Source organism: Danio aesculapii, chromosome 3 (assembly GCF_903798145.1).
Source record: "Danio aesculapii chromosome 3, fDanAes4.1, whole genome shotgun sequence".
NCBI classification, from domain to species: Eukaryota; Metazoa; Chordata; class Actinopteri; order Cypriniformes; family Danionidae; genus Danio; species Danio aesculapii.
Window position 1 is genome coordinate 39,104,969 of NC_079437.1, and position 17,438 is coordinate 39,122,406.

Genomic DNA, 17,438 nt, shown 5'->3' on the forward strand with positions numbered 1-17,438 from the left:
TAGGATATTATTATATTGCTCACGCTTAGAGGCAGAGTTCAGACAAAAATGAACATTTACTCACTATTTACTTGGTTCCAAACCTTTATGAGTTTTATGAACACAAAAGGAGATATTTTGAAGAAAGCTGAAAACCTGCAACCATTCACTTACTATGGAAGTCAATGTTACAGGCTTCCAGCTTTCTTCAAAATACCGTCTTTTGTGTTCAACAGAAGAGAGAAAGTCAAACAGATTGTAAATGATGATAGAATTTTCACTTTTGAGTGAACTATCCTTTTAATGTGTTGTTTCTACAAGATCACTTGGCAAGTGTTTTGCCATCTGATCTTGGCAAAACACTTGTGTTGCCCCTTCTTCTTACTCAAACAGTTAAACACAATCATTAAGTTACATGGGGAAGATGGGAATTTTTTGTTAATTGCTAAAATTGCTGCATGTTGTAGCAGGCATGTTTTCGTGTTTTTCAATCTGCAATATGACAAAATTGCAACAACTATTATGCTACAGCTTAAATTGTAAATAAAACAGCTATAAATAAGATGACGTTGTGATGAAGTTGTGATCATAATAAAACAAGAGAGAAAACTATTTTAAAGCATGGCCTCTTAGTACTTCCATACTATTTAATTTTCTTTATACTTTTGCACATTAAACAGATTTAAAGTGGCAGCAAATACATTTTAATTGTTTTTAAACTGTTTATAAATTGTCTTCTTTTGAACCTTTCTATTGAACAAAGAATATATAAGATTAGATTAGATTAGATTAGATTCAACTTTATTGTAATTACACATGTACAAGTACAAGGCAACAAAATGCAGTTCAGGTCTAACAAGAATAGTAAGTAACATGACCCAGTAATTTCTTTTTTAATCTGATAATAATATCAAATCAGTTAAATAGGCTGTGATCCTCATGACAGAAGTAATGATGCTGAGAATTCAGTGTTGCATAACAGGAATAAATGATTTACATATACATTTATATTTACATTTACCTATATATATATATATATATATATATATAGAGAGAGAGAGAGAGAGAGAGAGAGAGAGAGAGAGAGAGAGAGAGAGAGAGAGAGAGAGAGAGAGACTAGTAGTAAAAAGTTCTTTCAAATTAAACTGAATTTTTCTTAAAATAAATGATGACAATTTATTATCTCATTACAAAATCTCCTTTTTACTATTAATTCAGTTTTATATGACTTTAGTATTATTCTGTACAAGTGATTTCAGTAATACATCTAATGTCATCAAACAGAACTGAATAATGAGTGTTTTCAAACAAGTTTCCCTTAAAACATTCCCTCTGCTGCAACTGGGCGGACAAATCAGACAGTGTCACACAAATCCTCTTCATTGTCAAAATATTAAGAAAGTAACAACCACAAATAAAAAATAACGAATAAACAAGCCTTCTTCGTGAATATTTGACATACACAATGCAGCCCTAAATTGTAAACCGCATTTCAGATTAAACTTGATGACAGTTTTGTGTAACTAAGATGTCCAAAAAAATGCTACTCGCCCAGATCGATGACAGAAATCTGTGATTGTTTCAAGTGAACCATAACAAATTCATTGTCCGCACATTCCAGCTGTAATGCAATTGCTCGGCACCGGATACGAGCTCCAGCAAACTAACAATTCAACCATTGTGAGAGATGATGCCATGCACATGAACCTAAGAGCCAATCTGATGACATTTACCGTACAGAAACAGGAGCTTTCTCCTCTCCCTCATCCAGGTGTGGTTGACATGGCATGCTTTTCATCTAGCGGTGGAAAATCAGACTCAAGAAAAAGTGTCAGTACTCACCAAAAGATGTAGTGCAAGTAGAGTAATAGTATCAGTTCTAAACACTACTAAACGCATAAGTAAAATATAGCCCTTCTACATGTAGTCAAGAGTAGTAACTAGTGAATATTACACTGTGAAAATGATTACAACTTATACTCTAAATTAAAAATCTATCAAGGGTGTTTCTAAGTGTAAGTTAAATTATTTGCCTTTCATGGACTATAATATGAATTCTGTGTACTTCAGAGATATAGCTATGACGTTGCCAGTTGGCACCACAAAACCAAGCTCATGCAGCACTGACAGAATACATCTGTTTGAAAATTAAACATCCTGTAATGCATCCTTTACACCCTCATCAGTGACATGCAGTCAAAAGTCTCCCGGCTGTTGCGTGTAATGTTCTTAGACACGTTTAATACTTCTACACTGTACATGTTTGCTGCACTGCAGCGTTTTATAAAGGTTAGTCTGTCTGATGTAATGTTTCTATGCACGATTTGATTGTATTGGAATCATGGGTCTGATTATTTGATTTAGTAGTGATGGCAGAATGTGAATGAATCATTCCTTTTAACCAAATCTTCTAAGTGAAATCGAACTGAATCATTTAAAATGGTTTGCATCTTCCAGTTAGCACTTATCCACAAATTACTTACTTTGTAACATGCCTGATACCCCCTCTGATTCAAAATAAGACTCTATTGCTAGAACAGTACACTGAGATCAGATTTGAGAAGCGGTGGACTGCACATGCGTGATTCAGCAGGTGGTGAACTGAACACACACAATACGTTGAGCCCGCTGTGACTGATACAGCAGCACAATACTGTCTGAAACAAACTCAGACAACTGAAAGAGCTGCAGCTCGGGTAAACCCAGGGCTGAAATGAGAGAATTTGGCAAAACAACAAGTTTATTTCATAACAGGAAACTAATGGAATTTAAATAGTGAATCATGCTTCATTTGGGGTGCAAAACTTATCTGTAAGAAACTTTTCAGATGATGATGATGTTTTAACTGACTGAAATTATGATCGCTGACTATATATTTTTGATATGTTGATTCCTAACATTGTCATTACGACATCGTGAATGACATCACTACACTGTAGCGTAAAAGAAACGGTTTTTACTGATTCATTGAAGCGAATTGTCTGAAATTTGTGGAAGAGTTCCGAACTTCCCATTGTCTAATGCCAATAACATTAGACAAGAAAAAATAAACACATAAAGTAGTAACTGCAGATTCAAGGAAAACAGAGTAGTTAAAGTACAGATAACTGACTCAAGTAAAAGTACTTTTTTTTTTAACAACTTAGTAGTAAGTAAGTAAGTTAACCACAGTAGTAAAGTACCATTCCTGAGAAAAGCTTCTCAGGTAAGAGTATTTGTAATTTATTGCTTTACACCACTGCAAGATGCTCATCATTTTCAGGATATTACATGTTCAGTCTGTAGTTTACTTCAACATGAATTCAATAAGTTTAAGATCATGTTCATGTTTTCTTTCATGAAACTCACTCTCCATATATACACATATATGCATATACACACACACACACACACACACACACACACACACACACACACACACACACACACACACACACACACACACACACACATATATATATGTGTGTGCAGCCTGGAAGAAATCACTAAACACTGCACAAACACTGATTTGATAAATACTTAAGTCCAATTGATTACATTAAATCTCAATTTACAATGTTTAAAATCTCAGTTTAAATAATTATTAATTACCTTATACTTGTCAATTCTACAACATGTAGATGCACATTAAAAATATGTGAATAACATTTCTAATACAACCTGTTAAAGACACCACTAGAATCCATTTAATATTTGCTGTTTCATGAGTTTCTACCTTTGCATCTATTTTTACCCTCATATTTTACAATAATTAACAAGTTCAGTCCTATTTTCTCTTTTTGCTCATTCTTGCTACATATTTTATTTTAGACATACAGTTGAAGGCAAAATTTAAGTCAGAATTCAATTCAATTGTTTTTTTTATTTGACACTTTTTATTCAATATTTCCTAAGTGCTATTTGACATTGAGAAGATTTATTAGACACATTTTTAAACTTATTATTTTGATAACTAATTTCTAATAATTAGTTTATTTTGTTAGCACAATTATGTTCTGTTTATTTTGCTAGATACTATTATTCATCTTAAAGTGCAATTTACAGGCTTATAACTAGGTTATTAATTAGGAAAGTTATTGGATAGCACTGTTGTTTTCTGTAGTCAATCAAAAAAAAAACTTTTCTTAAAGGGGTTAACAAAACGTTCTTTTACAAATGTAAAAACAGTTTTCATTCCAGTCAAACTAAAAAAAGACTTCACATTTTAGGAAATAATGTGAAGATTTGCTTGCTCTGTTAAACAGCACTTGGGAAACGTTTGAAAAATATTTTAATCACATGAAGGCTAAAAATTAAAAATGTATAATTATAAAGGCTAATTATATTTGAATAGTAATTTGAACACCTGGTGAAATGCTTTTTTGTTCAACCAGGTAAAACATAGATACAGAAATGCCTTTCATTTCTTCATGGAGGAAGATCTTTCAAAGCTCCGGAATTTACAATTCATTTACAGTTTTGTCAGCAATACATTAAAACATTGCTATTGTGTCTATGCCACAGTTTAAACGTAATATATGAAACATTCGTGTCACATTCAGAACATATTAAAACTACACAACTTTTTTCTGTTAACGTTGTCATCAATTAGTATTTAATTTTATTTTAATGCTGTTTTGATTGCAAATGCATGGATTAGGTATTATATACAGTACTTACATTATTTCAAAGGTTTTATATAGATATGCTTTTGTTTATTTTAAGAAACTTCATAATTAAACTGAAGTCACAGAAAAAAACTGTGGACACAGACATTGGATTTCTTGTTAGGGAACTATAGACTCCATTTTAGTTTTAGTTCCTCAAAGAACTGGCAAATCAAAAGAAGTGGTCTCCAGAAAATGCTTACTGAACTCAAATAACAATAATTTGTCCTTCATGCACAATTTGTGAATTTAGATCAGATGTTTCCACTATCTGAGGAAACCATATTTAGGATATTCAAGTTCCTTTTGATTATTTACAGTAAGACGGTGGCATATTAACTCTTTGATTGCTGGACACACACACATATATGCATACATATATATATATATATATATATATATATATATATATATATATATATATATATATATATATATATATATATATATATATATATATATATATATGTATGTATGTGTGTGTGTGTGTGTGTGTGTGTGTGTGTAGCCTGGAGGAAATATCACTTTTTAAACAATACACAAACACTGATTTGATGAATACTTATGCCCAATCGATTACAATAAATCTCAATTTACAATGTTTAAAATCTGTTTAAATAATTATGGTTTACTTATCAACTCTACAACACATGTGAATGCACATTTAAAAATACCTAAAATTTCTAATAAAACATATTAAAGACACCACTAGAATCCATTTAATATTTGCTGTTTCATGTTTTAGTTTGTTAGGAGTGTTTCTACCTTTGCATTCAATTTTTTATACACATATTTTAACAATAATTAACAAGTTTGGTGCTATTTTCTCTTTTAGACTTACACTGTAATTTCCTGCTATACTATTTTTTTTAAACTGTCTCATTTGTTTCAAACTTTAATTGCCTATTTTTTGAATAAAAAACACTAAAATGCCATAGAATATCCTGATGTGTTCATTCTTGCTAAATATTTTATTTAAAATGATCTGTAACCACTTATAAGTGCAATCTTAAGACACAACATTTGTGTGCATTATCAACCAAAGTATATCATATCAATATATTCATGCTATTTTATCATATCTATGATAAAAATCTAGCCTGAATTATGAATCAAACTGAATTATTGAACACATTTAAAATTGATTAACAAATGCATTCACTCATAAATATGTAAAAATAAAAAAACAACAGCAATTGTGATTACATTAATAAGGAATTACCGTTTGCTGTTCTGCAATGATGCAAATTCACATGAAGCATATACGTCCTTCTCTGCACACACTACTGGGAGTGGATGAGAAGTTTGCTATATGGAGTTTTAGGAAAACATCACAGAACTTGCAAAGCCCAAGGCAAGGCACACAACAAGCCAAGGCATCAAACAAATCTTTTGTTAAAGAGCAAGCTATCAGCTTTCCAAGCCTTACAAGGACTCATCATAAGTCCAAGTCATTATCAAAATAATCTTTTAAACATGCATAATGAAACCTTGTCTGTCTCATTTATGAATGGTCACATGATACCTTCATATTATGAATATCATAAGAAGGAAAGCCATATAGTATGAAATAAGGGAGTGCCTTATTATGCTAACAATCTGAGCTGATCTGAGCTGATTTGAGGTGGGATAGCGTTCAAACTACTGGGCAGTGCCTGATGGCTTCAGGCTATAACAGACAGGTCTGATTCAGCTGAACAACCGGTCAAACCTTTAGTCCAGTTAGGGAATGGGTTAATGAGGCCATGTGATTACCAGGACGTGGGAAAAAGTGTAATAAATAAAGTCAAATGGAATGTCATGCTACAGGTTTTGGATTCATAAATCAAAAGTTGTGTTGTTTATACTTGTACTTAAAGGATTAGTTCACCCAAAAATGAATTTTCCATTATGAGGTACTCACACTCATGTCCTACCAATCTTATGAGACCTTTTAGAACACAAGTTCAAATATTTTAGATGAAATCAAAGAGCTCTCTCATCCACCAGAGACTTAAATGGTTCTGACTTCATTCAAAGCTCAGAAAGAAACCAAAAAAACTGAACATTCCATGTGATTTCAGGGGTTCAACTGTAAACATATGAAGCTCCATAAACACTTTTGTGCACAAAAAAAAAATGTAAATAACTTTGGTCATCTATATCTTTTCAAATATTGTGATTTTGAATTAAGTATGTTTTAATATTTAAAGATGTGTGGTGTTTTCAATATTTCTATATATGAACTTCAGCTACAGAGCTGCAGAGAAAGTCACCTTTTAAGGATTTTTCCATTTTATGTAATGAAATAATAATAATAATAATAATAATAATATTTTAGATGAAATCAGAGAGCTCTCTCATCCACCAGAGACAGAAATGGTTCTGACTTTTTCCAAATCTCAGAAAGGAATCAAATATATTATCAGAACATTCCATGTGACTTCAGTGGTTCAACTGTAATCATATGAAGTTCCAGGAACATTTTTGTGCACAAAAAATGTGAATATGACTTTGGTCATCTATATAATCTTAAATATTCAGATTTTTATTTAAATAAGTTTAAATATTTACGGATGTGTGGATGTTTTCAATTTAATATATGAGGACATGAACTTCAGCTCCAGAGCTGATCAGAAAGTCACCTTATGAGAATTTTTCTATTTTATGTAAGAAAACAATATTGTCATATCATGTACTCACAGAAATTCAAGTGTGTTCATGACTACCCATTTAAAAAAACAATATTGCTGTTGACCTGTATAATTAAGGTAATTATTAAAACTTTATTGATGTGTTGTCATTCTTATTCTTATTCTTATTTTTATTATTAATAAAAACTGCTATATTATTATAATTACTGTTATTATAACTTTATTTGTAAGAAATAATTACACAATTGTTCTTTCACATTTTAATTTGAACAGGAATAAAACAGAAATTGAGAAAGTTGTTTGAGTTTTTAAAAATATTTTAATATAATTATTCACAAAAAAATATGTTATACTGCTAAATATGCTAAACTAAATACTGAATGTTAAGTAATTATAGTTTTATTGCTAACATATTTCCACAAATTAAGAAAAAAGGAGCCCGTACATTTTTAAAAATGAGGAAATAGAATATTAAAATATATTTATATTTATTGGTCATGGGATTTAAGGTAATTGCTGCCTCCTTAAATATATTCAGGATTGAGACTTTCATTTGTTTATAAGTTAGGATTGTGAGAAACAGACACCTGTGATTCTAACGTTTAATCAAATCAACGTCAAGAACATTTGCTTGTATTATGCTAATCCTTGCATTTTGTATGGTACCAGATGTTCAGATTAAATTAGTATTGATGAATCAAACATCAGTAGATTTTAATGTATCAAAGCACTTTGGAGTAGCTAGTGGTGAAATCTATGGTAACAGCAATTTGTAAGTCATTAATTACATTAGTGATTGTGAAATAATGGACACTGTTTTATAAATATATAATGTACTAATCAATCTGATGACAGAAAGCATCAATGAATCTCATATGAATCCCATAAACGGTGAATTCTGCGGTGGCTAAGAGAGCTTAACGTGCTGTAATTAATGAAAGCACATTCAATTACAAAAAACACCAGCAAATTAAGAAAAGATCTTTATTGGTTTGACAGCACATGTTGCAAATTCTCACAACACAAACAAATAAAGAAAACATGCTGGATTTTCTTACATTACATGCAAATAGCACGGAACACAGCTGAAATGTTACAAGGGGATCCTAAAACGTGACGGACCTGGCTATTTAGGTTATGGTTATATAGGCTAATAATATACAAAAGACAAGTACATTTTGTAATCAGGATGTTAAAATAAACCAAAAAACTTTCAAAGATTACCTACAACTTTACTGAGCCAAAATCACAGCACAATAAACAATTTCCAGCCAAGTCCATCATGTTTTTGGGACCCCTTGATACATTTCCTTCTGTTGTATGCTTTTGCATGTGTTGTGAGAAAATGCAGCACGTTTTCTTAATTTGTTTGCGTTGTGAAAATTTGCAACACATATTCTGTCAAAACTATGAAGATCTTTTCTTAATTTGCTGGTGTTTTTGCAATTCCATATGTTTTCTTAGGAATTCTATAGGAATAACAACAGTATACTTTACAATGAGTTTACATTAGTGAACATTAGTTAAAAAATAGTCAATTTATTACAGTATTTGTTTATCTTTGTGAAGATTAGTTGATGAAAGTAAAGTCACTCATTGTTAGCTTTCGCAGTGCATTAACTAACGTTAACCAGCATAACTTTTGGATTTTTATGCATATAGTCAATACAGAATTATGATTATTAAATGTTTGCTGCACAAGTATTGGTCATTCTTAATCCATGTTAGTAAATTCAATAACCTCCATTAACTAATGCAAACCTTATTGTAAAGTGTGACCAAAGCAACAAGCTGAGCTTCAGAGAGAAAGATTGAGTTGGACAGTGTGTGCCAAATAAACAGCAGAAAAATCTACACCTCTCATTGTCATGGGATTAATGGTGTCAGATTAACGCAGCAGTGCATGATCCTTTCGATGATAGACTTTTCAGTGAGTGCACAGCATGCATAATAAAATGAGTGATGGAATGTAGAATCAGATATTTAGTGCTGATCATGATGAAACTGTATGATTTAACTTGATATATCCTGTTAGTTGCTTTTCAAAACTGTAAAGAAGGACGTTCACTAATAAATGAAGACAACTACAACGTTTATAACTAAGACAACCATAATATACACAGTATATTTGTCTGTTACTTCAGTTTAACAGCAAGAGAAACGCGCATTAAAAATGACTTTACAAAGTATTAAAATCATGTTGTGAACATATAAAGAGTTCAACACGTCCAAAAAACAACCCAATTTTGACTTCTTAGAGTATTATACGTATGATACTTAACTTGACACGGATCAGTTTCCTATGCATGTCTGACTCCGACGTGCGTCGAAAAGTTTGATATCACGGCTCAATTTTTTACTCGACCATTTACAAATCATATTTATCTTTAGCAAGACAGTAAAGTTGTTTACCTGTTAAAGATCGCTTCCCAATGTTTAATTTGACCGGTCCATTATAGTGCTTGAATTCGCCTGTGCTTCAAACAGCTGAACTGTCGCAACAACTCACAAGACTGGCAGGACTATTTCACTTGAGCCTCATAGTTACAAACTGTCAGTCAAAGCGCCTTGGGCGGAGCTAACATGCTGTAACGCTCGAGCGTCACTGATAGTGAGAGTCCCACAGCAAAGCAAACGCATGGCACTTTATGGCACTTTGTTCTTATTGACCTGTTGTCTCACTGACACTGCAGGTGAATATAGGGTAAAATTCGTTATCACTTCCCTATACTTACACATTTGTTTGATTATATAAGGGATAGAAAACTATTTATGTAGCCTTTAAGTTTTGAAATAGGCAAACGGAGCCTTGTTAAAACAAATATGAGCTAATTTGCATGTAATTTCAGCACAGAAAATCTGAACATTGAATGAACTCGTGGTTCTTTCTCTATTTATTTATTTGTTTGTTTGTTTGTTTGTTTGTTTGTTTGTTTGTTTGTTTGTGTTTGCTTGCTTGCTTGTTTGTTTATTTATTTGCTTGCTTGCTTGTTTATGTATTTGTTTGTTTGCTTGCTTTTTTGTTTATTTGCTTGCTTATTTGTTTATTTGTTCATTTGACAATTCAGTGTTTCATAAAAGAGACTTGGGGAATCTATATCACTAAATCACTCTATATGAATAAAACTGTAGACTTTGATCTTTGTAAATACAGCTGAAGTGGATATTTATGGCCTCATTAAGGAGAAAAAAAGCAACATTTAAAAATAGTGATTGTAATTGAAATCTACAGACACAAATTGATTATAAAAGCATCTAAAGACACACTTGAAAGTGCAATTAAATTTATATTTTACATTACGCTGAAAAAAAACATATGAAAAGTCAAAGATACAAAGTTTTTAAACTGAACAGTGCATCAAAACTATTTTCTTGCAGTGTCTTGCTGTAAAAATAATAATATAATCATTACTTTACTTAGTAATAATACTGCTGAATCCACTTACATTGTAACAATGTGTATGTTAATTTTCTAACCACATTTCCAGTTGAACAATTATATTTCTCAGTTCTGCTTCACTGTACTTTTCTAGTTTGCCTTTTCTCGGTTTTTATTTTCCAATCATTTTCTAAGTGTTGTCATCTTTTGCCTTTGCCACAGCATACTATTTGTACCAGCTGAATAGCCTAATTTGCTTGTCTATAACTGAAGCCCAAATGTGGATCTTAATTATTCGAACAATTATCTTAATGAGTCACTGACACAGTTTTGAAAGCCTCCTATCAGAAGTTCATCTTAAATCACTAATAACACAAAGGCTTTAAAAAGATCTTTCTTGTCTAAAGCTATCAGATCTAAAAGGCGAACAAAGTGCCATGAATAAAATATGGCTCAAGTGTCATGAAAATACTGTAGACATAAAGCTGTATAGGAATGAGGAATATATGCTGCGTTTTAAAGTTTTTATGTATGTGCTCATCTGTTATTTAGAGGAACTGTTGCTCACTCACTTTAGATGGTTTCATCATGAAGGCTGTGGTACGGAACATGCAAATGCATACCTCAAAATATTTGTTTATGGAAACAGTTAAACAAATCTTGCAACGTGCTGCCATGGGGACAGTTTTTGTTCTTTTTTTAAACTACACTAAATTTAGGGGAACAAAAATAAACCTACTTTAACATGGCTTAAAATTAACTTGACTCAGCGCTTGCATGAGATAAAATAGAAGTTTTATTTTTAACTGCTGTGTTTACATACAGTACAGTTGGGTTTACATTACATTTGCCTGAATGAATAAATGCGTTGAATTCATCTAGATAGATCTCAGTCATTGAAATGCAACATTGCCTAATGTGTTAATTACAAAGCGCAAATAAATGCACTCAGAATATGCACAGTGTCCATTAAATAAAATATATGTTTATTCATACTGTTCTTGGTCAGGTAGGATTAATTTTGAACTAGGAAACTATTTACTTGAATGAATGAATGAATGAATGAATGAATGAATGAATGAATGAATGCACTGAAATTATCTAGATATGAGATCTCAATCACTAAAATGCAGCATTGCCTAATGCACACTTTGTTAATTATAATGAGCATATAAATGTATTCTGATATAAAAATATGCCCAATGACCATTAAATGAAATGTTTATTCATACTGTTCTTGGTCAGGTAGGATTCATGTTGAACTAGGTAACTATTTGCCTAAATTAACGAACGAATGAATGAATGAATGAATGAATGAATGAATGAATGAATGAATGAATGAATGAATGAAAGCATTAAATTCATCTAAGACAGGTGTGTCCAAACTCGGTCCTGGAGGGCTGGTGTCCTGCATATTTCAGTTGTAACCCCAGTTAAACACACCTGAACCAGCTAAGCCAGCTCTTTCTATTCTAAAAACTCACAGGCAGGTGTGTTGAAAGAAGTTGAAGCTAAACTATGCAGGACACCGGCCCTCCAGGACCAAGTTTGGACACCCCTGATCTAAGAGATCTCAAACATTGAAATGCAGCATTGCCTAATGTGTACACGTAGCTAATTAAAATGAGCATATACATGTATTGTTATATAGACTATGCACAACAAACATTAAATAAAATACAAACAATACTAAAAAACATGAATAGACGCTATATATGACGTACTGTGTCAGGCAAAGTTGCACAAAAATCAGTCAATTAACTATAGATTGCGCCATCTAGTGGCATAATATGATGAATTCATAGTTCGGCTGCTGTGTGTAGCTACTGTGCGTGGGTAGTTTAAATTTGATTGATGACACTAGCTCACAAGTTTGTCTGACGGAAAATATAAATCGTCTTTCAGAGTTTGTCACTGTTGAATGGAAACCGAACAATGAGACTAATCTAAGCACCGCACATCTTGTTGTATTGCAGCATTCTTAACATTCTGTTTCTCGCGTTCCGTTTGTTTAAATGTAAGGTATAGTTCACTCGGAAGTGAAATGCACTCACCTGCAGGTTCATTCAGGGCTATATGATGCTGCTTTCTTGTGTTGAACAGAAACGAAGATTGATAATAATAATTTTTATTTTAGCCTATTTTTATTTAATCGTTATTTGACTCTCTGAGATTAAAAATCTCTTTTAAAATTGTATTTTTAATTTAACCAACGACAAGAGCTTCTGGAGGAATTTGTCACTTCCTTTTATCAATGATATGATTTTGCTACATTGTCCTCTCTTCTTTTGCCACCCTTTGCTCTCTGATGTGTACACAATGAATTCAATGTTCCAGAGTTTGTTTGTTTATGAAAATCAATATAATATCACTTTGAATTCTGAACCCGTATAGTGTCAATTGTTTTTTTAAACAAAATCAAACAAAAAAAATGTCTCTGTGAAAAAAAACATCTATAAAAATGTTTCCCCCACTAAAACTAACTTTTGATCAATGGAAATATTCATATACAATTCAATAATCTTGGAATCTTGCAAAACATGCAGTGTTAGAGGCTCCAGGAACATAGGTGAGAACCACACATCTACACCAAGCAGGCACAGGATGTCAATATGATGTTTGATGATTGATGTTGTACCCCAACGTTGTGAGGACGTTGCATTTTGGGTGGTAATGAAAATCAGGGTGACGTCAGAACCCAACATCAGATCGACGTCAGTGTCAAATGTTGGATTTTGGTCAATTTCCAATGTATCTTAATAACAATTAAATATCAATGATGTTACAGCTTGACGTTGTGTGGACGTTATCACTATGATGTCTATCAGACATTGGCTTTTGGTTGCCATAGCTGACGAATAAATGTCAGTATTTGACATCAATATGACGTTGGTTTAAGTCGTTGGCTCAACGTTGGATTTTTCCACTTTCCAACACAACCTAAATTCAACCAAATATTAAAGCCATTTTTGGACATCAAAATAACATTGTCCTTAAACGCTGGATAGACATTGAATTTTGGTCACTCGACATCACAACCTAAATTTAACCTAATATTAACGTCTTATGACATTGTGTGCTTGCTGGAAAAGGACTTACAGAATTTTTTATGTGACCAAATGCTGCAGGTAGGTTTGAATCCACTTTGTCTCTCTCACAGGTCAAAGTACTATCAAGCAAGCAGTATTTTCAAGTGTGTAAACTACTTGAAAAATCAGAAGATGATTTTCTTCAGGAGATCTGCCAACATGCAAAGGCTTGGACTGCTGGGGGTAATGGAGGAAACTCCCTTTCAACACAAACAAAGCACAGCATACATGCTTGTGTTCGACCTCGACACATGTGTAGCTTTAGAAAATAGTGTACCAGATTGCATCAGTAAAACAATGTTCAGTTGTTCTTTTCATTTTACTGCAGATTCAATTCAGTTTTAGCAAAGATACAAGCCTTCCAGAGACTGAAAATAAATATCCTTCTGTTACAGAGCATTTGATTTGTATTGGGAATTTACATATTTATTATGCAAAATGACTCACATGTATTATTTTAATATGCAAAATAGTTATACAATAAATGTAGTGGCCATTTAGTTCCAAATTTGAATGTGACACTGCTGTCAAAACAATGTAGTAAAGAAAATAGCTTATTAATTCTAAACTGTGATGTTTTTATGTATTACATTTTGATTATAACACAAGTACATTCTAATATATTTTTATGCAGTTCATGTGAGCTCCCATTTTTGTATAGGTTTTTGTTACCATTTAAGGTCTCTGTGTTATTTTTTTATCAAACATGAACATCTATCTATCTATCTATCTATCTATCTATCTATCTATCTATCTATCTATCTATCTATCTATCTATCTATCTATCTATCTATCTATCTATCTATCTATCTATCTATCCATCCATCCATCCATCCATCCATCCATCCATCCATCCATCCATCCATCCATCCATCCATCCATCCATCCATCCATCTATCTATATTTCTATATTTCTAAGAACTCGAAATCATGTTATGCACCACCCACACACACCTCTTCTAGTTCTCCTTTGATTACACACACATTTATGAAGTGTTTTCTAGTTTCTCCATGTATTATCCTTGCCTTGTTCTATTGTTTACGTTGTCTTCTGCCTGCATCGACCTGCCTGTTTCCTGACAATGCTTCTGGATTCATTTGTATGTACCTGTTTGCACCTGTGAATGACCAATCCCTGCCTGACTACTCTTATTAATAAAGAACAACACGTGGATCCTCAACCCCGCTGCCAGCGTCCCTGTGTTACTTTATCTAGCTAGCTACATTAAAGAAAATTATTCAAAGATGATTCCTTGGATTTCCTAATTTTTAGGTGGTTGTAAACAATTTATTGAGGCTGGATTGAAACAAACAAATTAAGTTGAACAGTACTTTAATTTTAATTGAGTTTAATTTGTTTAAATTCACCACACACAAATTGTTTGTAACAATTTTGCAGACATAATTTTTACAGTGTATCTTTCTAGCTAGCTATCTATGCATATTTTTTTATTTGGTTGGTTGGGTTAAAAGACATGGTTTTACATTTAGGCATGCACAAGTCAGTTTCCAAGTTTCCAAGTCAAGTGCAAGTCACTTTTGTTTCTGCACTGTACAAAAAATGCAGGGATCCATGCAATTCATTCATTGTCCCAACACAAATCAGTTAAGGTATTTATTTTTATAAATATAAGTGGATTGACCATAAAAGATGTCCAAAAATCATATAAATAGTAAATATATATTTATTATAAGTAAAATAATAAATTTAGCAATATTTTAAAATATTGTAGTGAACGAAATGCTAGAAATTCACAAAATGCTAGAAGCTTTGAAAAGCCCACAGTTTTTGAAGGCATGTATCAGATGGTTAATTTTTCATAGCTACAAATAGATTTTTGCCATTAGAGCAGTGCAAGATGTGAAATTCGTGCTTTCTCCTTAAAACGATGAGGCTGTCCTTGGTAAATTCAAATGGTGAGAGCACATTTAGGAGGCGAAACCATTACTGCTTTACAAATATCAAGGGATTAAGGGGTAATCATATTTGTTTTGATCATAACTTAAAAATAATAAATTGTTTTAAAAAAAAAATCTCCATTACTGGGAGCCATAATGGACCCTGGCTCTAAACAAGTCCATCAATTTCCTTAGAAGTGGATAAATCGATGAATATCAGCCTCGATGCAACGTCTCTGAAACCCTTTTTCGGTCAACTCGGTCTCCTCTTCTCCAGGCCTTGTTTCATTCTAAACCCCTGTTGGTCGATTATAAATTATTAATGTAATCAAAGCTAATGCTGAGTCTGATCGAAAGATTAATTTCCACAAACACCGGCAAAATGAATTAATGTACATCCTGGCATCCTGGGGTCTCTGTAAATATCTGATTAGGCCCAGTGCACATTTAGGTAATGCTTCTAATCACAGAGATAAAAGAAAGGCACCTATCAATGGGTGAAGCCTTATGAAGTTTCTGAAAGCAATTTTCATCTTCAGTCTCTGATTCTCATTTTCATCTGCCAGCGCTGCTCTGTCAAGTCCATTAATAACTGCAGTTTGACCATGAATCTATTTCCGTTTTTCAAAGCAACAATGAGCCTGAAAATGGTAACAAATGGTCTAGTTATTGACGTGGTGGAAAGCATTGTGTTTGCCTTCTTGCACAGAAATGAGACTGAAGGGGTGATAGGGAGAGATGTGACATGGGCTGTGTGCTCATTAGAGCCATATATATGGGAAAGATTCAGGAACGTGACCTGATTGACAAACTTGTTTTAGACCCGTCATACATCTTTAACTTTTACCATTGCTGGAAAGATGTACAGATTTTGATGATGCAATAATGTGAAGCCATGATGAAAAATGGATAAAACAGATGATCACATCCACATACTGAAATGCCCTTGCTTGTGTGATTGGCTGATTAAGTATTTGCATTAATGTGCAGTTGAAAATGCTTTTCAAATGTACTATTTTTTTATGTTTTTTTTTTTGGAAATTGCTATATTATAATTGTTATTTTGTTATCTTAATTTTAATTATGTTTCCCATTACTGGGTTGCAGCTGGAAGAGCATCCGTTGTGTAAAATATATGCTGGATAAGTTGGCAGTTCCTTCCACTGTGGTGACCCCTGATGAATAAAGGTACTAAGCCGGAGGAAAATGAATGAATGAATGAATTTTAATTATCTTATTGTTATGGGTCAAAAGATATTAGATTAGATTAGAGTATTAGATTGCATTACAGGCAATACTCTTTTCAATTTGCTCAAACAACAAAGAAAAAACTCCACAATAGTGTTTTTATGAAAAAATTAAGTGAGACTGGTTCGCTGGTTGTTGTTTATGATTGTTGGTTGTTTTGTAAAACACTATTCGGTATCACTTTATTTTGATGGTCCTTTAAGTCCTCCAACTACATGCAAACTAATTCTCATTGGATTCTCATAGGTTAGGGGTAACATGTAAGTTAACATGTATTTGCGAAGTTTATCATAGTCAGTTAAAGGTGCAGTATGGAAGATTGACACCCAGTGGTTTAACTAGGTATTGCATTCCAAAATCAAAACACTTTTTCACCCAGCCACTTCTCCAATGACTTCAAGCAAATGCAGATTGGCAGATTTACCACACCAACAGGAGCGAACAAGTAAGCACTGTGCTAAGTCCAACAGATCGCATTTTTATGTCTTTCTTTTCTTCTTCATTCTTTTATAACCTATTTAACACATTTTAATCTGTTTTATCTGTTTAATCACTTTTATTATTT

General features: G+C 32.6%; 1 protein-coding gene across 3 annotated transcripts in view; it reads right to left on the reverse strand.

The window, feature by feature from the left end:
* The window catches only part of card11 (caspase recruitment domain family, member 11), an 80,634-nt gene extending 70,849 nt beyond the window's left edge, over positions 1 to 9,785 (reverse strand). For all 3 annotated transcript variants that reach the window (XM_056453950.1, XM_056453951.1, XM_056453949.1), the window contains exon 1: positions 9,671 to 9,785. The gene's annotated coding sequence lies outside the window, so the exon portion shown is untranslated. The remainder of the gene's footprint in view (positions 1 to 9,670) is intronic.
* Positions 9,786 to 17,438: the final 7,653 nt, after the last annotated feature.